The 9,197-nt window shown below is 37.0% G+C and overlaps 1 protein-coding gene and 1 non-coding gene across 14 annotated transcripts in view; both read left to right on the forward strand.

Moving 5' to 3' along the window:
• The window catches only part of LOC141377032 (uncharacterized), a 316,142-nt gene that overhangs the window by 125,262 nt on the left and 181,683 nt on the right, over window positions 1–9,197 (forward strand). The window contains exon 3 of one of the 13 annotated variants that reach the window (XR_015506225.1): window positions 1,091–1,334. The exons of the other annotated variants lie outside the window; for them this stretch is intronic. The gene's annotated coding sequence lies outside the window, so the exon portion shown is untranslated. Of the gene's footprint in view, window positions 1–1,090; window positions 1,335–9,197 lie in introns of those variants that run through there. 13 annotated transcript variants of the gene reach the window in all.
• On the forward strand, window positions 7,469–7,593 carry LOC137487466 (U6atac minor spliceosomal RNA). Its single transcript, XR_015506578.1, has one exon. It is a non-coding gene; the product is annotated as a U6atac minor spliceosomal RNA (small nuclear RNA).

The following is a 9,197-nucleotide window of genomic DNA, read 5'->3' on the forward strand; positions in this document are numbered from 1 at the left end:
AATCCCACAAAACTACATTTCTAAGATTTTGACAGCGGTGTTTGTGAAAAAGGGCAAGGTTAGCACCTCTTGCATACATTATAATGAAAAATGTGATTATTAATGAGTGCTAAATGCGAAATGTGTTAATGGGGAATCTTTTAGCTTTGAAAAAAATGTGCATCAATGACAAGCAAACACATGAAAAGGACTTTTGATTGCGAATCATCTGGAAAAATCAGATAATGTCATCCCACACCTCATCTTTCTCATAAATTCCTTTGGAAGCAAGGATGTTTACCGAAAGCCAGTCCTCATTTGCATATCTTGTCATTTATCATCTTAACAAAGAGATGTCAAAGAGTATCACATCAACCCTTTCTAACAATTTCATCAGTGAAAATTGCCCTCAGAAGTGTCTCTCGTTACCCTGGTGTATATCTGCTATGTAATACTGAATCCGAATGTAAGGCATTGCAGTCTTAACGGCTCTTTCTCACCATCACATTACTCCAACAACTGTGTTTTTGCAGTAGTTTCAAAATATAGATCAAAAAAGCCATGGATTAGCTTTTGCCTGTGAGACCTGTCCTTGATGTAGAAGCATATCTGTCTCCAATCCAGCTACATTTCCCTTCGCTTTCAACTGAACATTTGCATCCAAGCTCCAGTTTCTGTTTTCTCAGAAAAAAGTGTGGTTTCTGTCATAAATATTTTGAGTGTGTTTAACCTGAAGCTAATGGAAATCCTTTTAAAAACGCATACAGCAAGGGGCAGGCAGAACCACTTTTTCTGACCAAGGTTAGATTACTGTTGTCAAATTTCCGAGCACACGTTTGAAAATGTAAAAACCCATTATGTTTCTTTGAAGCCATCATGGGAGTCATCAAGCTAGAAATGGAAAACAATGAAGAGAAGACAGGAAATTTCACAAATGTCAAAAAGATTGACGGAGAAAGCTGATTTCTTTGAACATGTCAGCAGGAAATTTACTTTTGACTTTTTTTGACATCAAATTGTGGTCTGCAGCTTATTCTTGCCAAGAGCTGTCAATTTATAGAGAAAAGGTCTCGACATGAACTGACCAGTCAAAATTTGTTTTGCTTTCCAGTTGCTGTTTAAAGGGGCTTCATGTAGAATTTAGGGTGGCTCGATGGCTCAGTGGTTAGCACTTTTTCTGCACAGCAAGAAGGTCGCTGGTTTGAGTCTCAGCTGGACCAGGAGGCATTTCTATGTGAAGTTTGCATGTTCTCCCTTTGTTCGCGTGGGTTTCCTCCGGGTGTTCCTGGTGCTGTTTTTCCTACAGTCCAAAGAAATATGCTATAGGTGAATTAAATAAATAAAATTGGCCTAAACATGTGTGAGTGAGTGTGTATGGGTGTTTCCCATTACTTGATTGTGGCTGGAAGGGCATTTTGGTACCATTCTTGAACTTTGAAGGAATCAGAAGCTTTGTTGTATATGGAAAATGAGGGAGCTCTCAAATTTCACATAAATTATCTAAATTTGTGTTGTGAAGACGAACAAAAGTCATAGGGGGCTGGATCAACCTGAGGGTAAGTAATTAATAACACAATGTTCATTTTAGGGCAAACTAACAATTGTAGTGTGAACTTATCTGAAATATTCAGAAAACCAAAATCCAATGAGTATGTTTACATTTACACCAATAATCCGATTTAAATGCTCTGATTAAGAGTCTACCATGAAAAGAGTGATTTTTTTATTACCCTAATCCAGGTCATAATCGTACTAAATAGAATTCGTTAAGACATTTGGAGTATACGTCAATTTAGTTGCATTGTTGAAGTGCTGTGCAGACATGTAAACACCTTAAACTAACTATTACCATCATGTAGGATTTTTATTGCATTTTTCTAACAGGATATTCCATACACAAATGGCTGTTTGACACTATTCTTTGCACCTACTGAGTCATTAAAGGACCACAGACACCTGCATCGTGAAATGCAGTTTTTTTTTTTCCCCATACTGTATGCGGTATCAAATTCCATTAAAATAACACTCTTCCAGCAGTTGATGCTCGCATCCAGTATCTCGTTTGTCACAGGAGGCATGCATGAAATGTTTCTGAATGAAAGTGAAAGTGCCAAAGTACAGTTAAAGTTGACAAATTATAAATAAAAAACCCGAAATTACATGAAACTTCAGAGGAAATATGGATAGCGTAGTGACGCAATGAAGTCAATCGATTTATGTGCTATTACGACTATACCGGATCATGAAAAAAACATTCAAAAAGCAACACATGTAAACACCTTAATCATTATAAATAAATCAAAATTAATGTCTTGATTAGATTAAGGCAAATAATTTGATTAATCTGATCACTGATTTGATTGTAAGTTTGCAGGTCATTAGCAACAGATTGGCTGAGTCCGAAACCGCCTACTACTCAGTAGGTACTGCATTTGAATTTGAACATACTACTCGGCCATTAGAAAAGTACGCTCTATACAGTATGAATAAAATTTGGACGTACACACATCCGCCATTTTTCATGGTCACGTGACCTACCTGCGTCAGTTGCGTCGCCTCACTTTCATTCATGAATTCTTTCACAGGGCATTATGGGATAGCGCAGCGGGCATGGGATGCGCACTTCAGAATCTCGCCGGAAGTAGTAAGTCATCCAGGTACTTCTCGCCTACTGATTTTCGAATTCTATGAATTCGGACATACTACTCGGCTCGCATACTGATTTTAGTGTACTATATAGTATGGAAGTAAGCGGTTTCGGACGCAGCCATTGTGATTTCAGTTGTCTTCTACTTTTTTAATTTTTAATTTGTCTGTAGTATATACAACAAGATCAAGGAATGTAATGCCCTAGAATCTTTATTTATGTATATAAAGTGATCTATTCCTTTATTTTTTACTTTTGAGTGAACTTTCTTTTAAAACCCATGCATATGATAAATACAAGATTACTCACATAAACATAACTGTGTGAGTGGGAGCAGGTGATAACTTGAGATTTTCTGGAAGTTGGCAGAAATGAGTCATTTGCATTGATTTGGAGCAGTCAGGTCTGGGGCCCTTGCAGAAATGCACATAACCTTTCCAACATTAAAGGCATGTTTGACTTGGAAATCCATATCTAAGATAGTCCATAAGTCTTTTTGTGGTTTTGTTTGAGAGTTTTTTTTTTTTTTTTTTGACAAAGGAAAAAAAAATGTATTTCATCACTCAGGTCTGATCAATGGAAGTGGTTCATATTTATTCAAGCTTTATCCATGCGGAACAGTGCTGCTAGTCTAAAGGAAGTGGCAGTAGGTGACCCTGAGGAGCCTGTTCTCATTTAATCTTTTTCCTGGTGTGCATCTGGACAAGCAGGCTCTCCTTCAGAACAGTGTTTCATGTTGCGTCAGTCCCACGGAGACTCGCACAGAACAATCAATGCTGGAAAAGCTCTCAGAACTAAGGGAAGTTAATGGCCCTGCCTTGTTCTGCGTCAGATATGATCAATATAACAAATGAGTACAGTAAATACTTTCACCATATCAGATGCTCATAAAATCAAGCACTTTGTTTAAACTGTTTAAACAGCGATGCATTTAGTTTTATAAAGGGGTTGTTATGTCAGAAATTTTAGTGTTAGAGGGATCTATCACGTCAAAATTGAAAAATCTGTCATTTACTTACTGTTGACTTACCTGTATTGACTTTCTTCTGCCAATGATGAAAGAAAAACCTTTTTTCCAAATCCCAGCTGTGCTGCATTTCATACAGTGAACAAAAATGTGAATAAGTGATTTACAGCTCCAAAAAATTGCATTATCATTTGAGACCTTGTTTAAGGAACAATGCCCAATCCTATATATATATTTTTTTACCCCTATCCCCTCCTCTTGGTCCTTGAAACAGAGTGTGAAGGGGAAGGGCATCAAAATTTAACCCCAACAAAATGGGACAGCATAACGGCACCGGTACACATAATAATACTGTATGTCCTCACAATAATATGTCCTCGAAATCACTGAAGGCCACAATATCAAGTTATGATAATGATATAATGCGACAATAAGCTCATAATTGCACTGTGCATTTACACCATGACCATATTCGTCTATGTAAACACATGGAAACAACATTAACATTATAACAGACACTGTATAAAGCTCATTCCCAGCCACTAGACATTTCTGACAAGGGATTTAAGTGTCATCAATGTCAGATGTAAAAGTATATGTGGAATTGCTATACAAGAGTTATTATTATGAATTATAGATAGCAAAATTTTTCATTTTTTAATGATGTTTTTTTTTTTTAAAGCATGACGGTAAAACACAAACACTGTTATGAATGTATTAAAACATATTCTTGTTTGTTTAAAAAAATTGTAATAATGGCTACAAATACTAGTTTGTGCATCTCCTGACTCACGTATGCAGCCATGTTGCTGTTGTTGATGGTGTATTCTGGGATATTTTCGTACCCCTTGGTTTCGAGTGTGATCCTGGAAAATATCTGTTTCAAGGGCCCTTCCTCTTAGCCCTACACATTTAACCAGTTAAACTCTTCATCGACTTTCGCTTTAAGATTTAAAGTGCTAGCATTGCACCAGACCCCCTTAAGTGGTGTCGTTTGAAAGTGTACAATCTATATTTTAGGCACATATGCATCACTTTGGTTTTTCATCTTACTGTACAAAAGTTATGTACACTTAAATACACAGTATTTTGGATACCCGAGCTAGGTATTTTACATTGGTTCATTTTCATATTTTTTATACGACACATGTACAAGTTATAGCTCAAATAAAAGTTCTTGCCGGTGCTCATGCGGCTCTAGCATTCTTTTAACTGAATTATATTTACATATCAAACAGTTGTCGAATGAATCGCTGTGAAAACAATACATTTATGATCACTAAGCAGCCCCAGATAGCACAGACAGCTGTCATGTCTTACCTTATGCTTTGTGCTTCAGGGCCATTTCTCCTCTGTTTTTGAGGTGATTTGCATAAGTAATTCTTTTATATGTCTGACGTGGTCCAAACCCAGTGAATTATGTTTGATCAAACAAAAGAATGGTGAAATATGAAAACAATGATCGATCCCTGTGGCTTGTATAGCACCTCTTATTAGTTGGAATACAATAACTTTTGCATAGATTATGGTAGAGACATTTTTCATTTTTCCTATGATTACAGACATGTGCAGGAACCACCAAAATTAATTAAAGCAAGCTAGACCACACAGAACCTAAAAGGTACACTTTCAAATTTGAGTTTATTAAAAAAAATACAAAAAGTGCCTCTTTTTTTAGGTGTTTATTATAACACAGATAACATATACAGATATTTTAAACACTTTCAATAGTGTTTTGTGACAATTCAAAGGGTTTTCTTTAAAATGATACCAAATTTTTGCATTTACACCTCTGCATATGGATTTGGGAAGCAATTTGGTTAGGCAAAACCCAGGCGAAAATCCCAAAATAACAGCAGAGTTTGACTGGTTAAGCTAAAGAGAATTAGGACACCCCTGCCCTTTCACGTGAACATGCAAAATGAGGTGTAAGGGGAAGGGTTAAGGGATAGAATTAGGATTGGGCCCAAAATAATCTTCTTCCATCATATTTCTCAAATTGCCTTCAGATTTACTGCTTGATTTGTCAAATTTGACATTACTGATGCTGAATTCCAATGTTAATAGTGTTTTCCCTAACAGAAATGTACTATGGTTGCATAATAGTAAATGTATTTATTTACTTATTTATTTGTTTATTTTGGCACATTAATTATCATTTATATAAATACCATGCAATAAAAAACTGTGGACTATGTAGCAAATTTATGGTTGATAATAGTAATAAATGACAATAAATTTTTTGTTTTATGCTTGGAACATTTTATGCTAGGAGCAGTGTTTTAAATTGTTATAATTTGCATTGAAGATTATGTCTACACGATATTGGTAAGGCCTAACATTGTGATTTTATTATTATTATTTTTTTTATTCTGCGATATACATTTTGAAATGAATATAATAACTTGTAAAAAATTTATAATATTAGATTGATCATGAAGATTCTGTAGGGGGTCATAAAATATAATAATACAAGCATAGATAAATTCAATAAAGAAAAATATACAAATTAAATAAGCATTGTTTTTTTTTTTTTTTTTTTTCCTGAGGAGTCAAACTGTATTCCGGTATACAGTAATTGAATAATCAAATGTTAAATAATACTGCATAGTTTTCGTTTTATAAACAATTCAATAAAATTAATCGTTATTCATTTGTCAAAGTTACAAGTGGTACAATTTCTCATGCCTCACACAGCCACAGACCCTTAAAAAAGACAAAAAAAAAACACTTGCAAAGTGCTAAATTCTAATCCAGACTCAACATTTTACTCGCGATATGATAATTTGCGAATGATCACATTGTGATATTGATGCTAAAATGATATATTGTGCAGCCCTATTAAAGATGTTAGCGGTACATCAGATTTAGCATAACTTTTCACACAGCCACAGACCCTTAAAAAAGAAAAAAAAAACACTTGCAAAGTGCTAAATTCTAATCCAGACTCAACATTTTACTCGCGATATTATTGTGGCGAATGATCACATTGCGATATTGATACTAAAATGATATATTGTGCAGCCCTATTAAAGATGTTGGCTGTACATCAGATTTAGCATAACTTTTCATTAAACATCATTTCTCTATAGCAGGGGTGCCCAAACTTGGTCTATACAGGACACCGGCCCTGTCCTGTATAGTTTAGCTCAAACTTCCTTCAACACAGCTGCTTGGAAATTTCGAGTATATCTATAAGAGCTTGATTGGCTGCTTTAGGTGTCTCTACTTGGGGTTGAAACTACACTTTGCAGGACACCGGCCCTTCAGGAGCGAGTTTGTGCACCCCTGCTTTATAGTTTTGAAGATAAACTTTACTATTGATTCAGTTTCATTCAGCCTTGTTGAATAAGACTGTTAATTAATTCTAAAAGTATTAACTGTAGTAATTCAAGTATTAACTTAAGGCAATTCTGGACAAACAGCATCATGAGAGTAGACTTTCAATTCAAATTGCTTGTCACTAAACAAATACTCCAACATCTGAAACTACAGGGTTCTAGTTTTGTTAGAAGTTAGAATAAAAGTTTCAGCAAGGCCAACCTTTTTCGAACAGCAAACAAAGTGCTAAAAGCCCAAGTGCAAAAGCCTGTTCGTGAGTTCACAGATGGAAAGGCAGCTTGTGACGGATAACAAGACAGCTAAGGCGCAGGGGAATGAACTGGGATCAGTTTGGACAGATCATCAGAGGTGAGATGTGTGGGGAGACGGGTGACGCTCTCAAAGCCTAGGGTTACTGGATTGAGCGACAGGATTGTGTCACCTCCCCCCAGCGCATAACCAACTCGTGCCTCCTAATTGGCAGGAGGTGTCAGAGATGTTGACCGTCACCGTTATCATTTTTATTTCGAATCAGATGCTCCATCAACACCCCGCTGTTGTTTGAGAGGAGAGAAGGTTAGCACTCGACTTGACAAGGATAGAAGAGCCTTTGGTGACCTTCAGCGCACATACGACTAATGCATTGCCACCTTCTCTCTCACCATGATCGGGGTGGTTTTGTTAAGGCTCAGGGCTGATAGCCAAAGGGCTCCATTTATGGTACCACTGGGGTGGGCCATATTGGATTTTTAATTGTGCAATTTCATTTCCCCTATTTTGCATTTAAATTACCTTTTGCTGTCATCTAAAGCTGACTCGGAGTTAAATTTTTAATAGCACCAATAATGTAGTAATGCCGTTTAATGCAATCGTTTGCAAATCTGGAAATGAATATCCATTTTTCATATTGTGCATTAATAATATTGTGATGCCTAAATTCACTTGTGGCATTAACATAAAGCAGTGGCTCTAGACCTTTTCCAACATAATATTAGAAGTGCATCCTCCTTATACTCTATTCATTCATTCATTCATTCAATTATTCATTCTTTCATTCATTTTCCTTCGGCTTAGTCTTGCAACATTTGAATGAACCACTAACTATTCCAGCATGTTTCATGCAGCGAATGCCCTTCCAGCTGCAACCCAGCATTGGGAAACACCCATACACCATTATTCACACACTTATACACTACAGACAATGTAGTTTATTCAATTCATCTACACTCACCGGCCACTTTATTAGGTACACCTGTCCAGCTGCTCGTTAAGGCAAAGTTTTAATCAGCCAATCCCATGGCAGCAACTCAATGCATTTAGATATGTAGACATGGTCAATAGCTGCCGCAGTTCAAACTGAGCATCAGAATGGGGAAGAAAAGGGATTTAAGTGACTTTGAACGTGACATGGTTGTTGGTGCCAGACGGGCTGGTCTGAGTATTTCAGAAACTGCTAATCTAATGAGATTTTCACGCACAACCATCTCTAGGGTTTACGGAGATTGGTCCGAAAATAAGAAAATTTCTGTGAGTGGCAGTTCTGCGGGCAAAAATACTTTGTTGATGCCAGAGGTCAGAGGAGAATGGCCAGACTGGTTCGAGCTGATAGAAAGGCAACAGAAACTCAAATAACCACTCGTTACAACCGAGGTATGCAGAAGAGCATCTCTGAATGCATAACACATTGAGCCTTGAGGCGCATGGGCTACAGCAGCTGAAGACCACACCGGGTGCCACTCCTGTCAGCTAAAACAAGAAACAGAGACTACAATTTGCACAGGCTCACCAAAATTAAACAATAGAAGATTGGAAAAATGTTGCCTGATCTGATGAGTCTTGATTTGTGCTCCAAAATTCAGATGGTAGAGTCAGAATTTTGCATCAACAATTGAAAGCTTGGATCTATTCTGCCTTGTGTCAACCATTCGGGCTGGTGGTATATGGAGTGAAAGATATTTTCTTGGCACACTTTGGGCACATTTACCAATTGTACCAATTGAACATTGTGTCATTGCCACAACCTACCTGAATATTGTTGTTGACCATGTCCATCCCTTTATGACCACAGTGTACCCATCTTTTGATGGCCACTTCCACCAGAATAACGCATCATGTCATAAAGCATGTATCATCTCAGAATGGTTTCTTGAGCGTGACAATGAGTTCACTGTACTCAAATGGCCTCCACAGTCACCATAACTAAATCCAGTAGAGCACCTTTGGGATGTGATGGAACAGGAGATTCACATCATGGATGTGAAGCCAACAAATCTGCAGCAACTG

This window comes from Danio rerio, chromosome 13 (genome assembly GCF_052040795.2).
Source record: "Danio rerio strain M-AB ecotype USA chromosome 13, GRCz13ab, whole genome shotgun sequence".
NCBI classification, from domain to species: domain Eukaryota; kingdom Metazoa; phylum Chordata; class Actinopteri; order Cypriniformes; family Danionidae; genus Danio; species Danio rerio.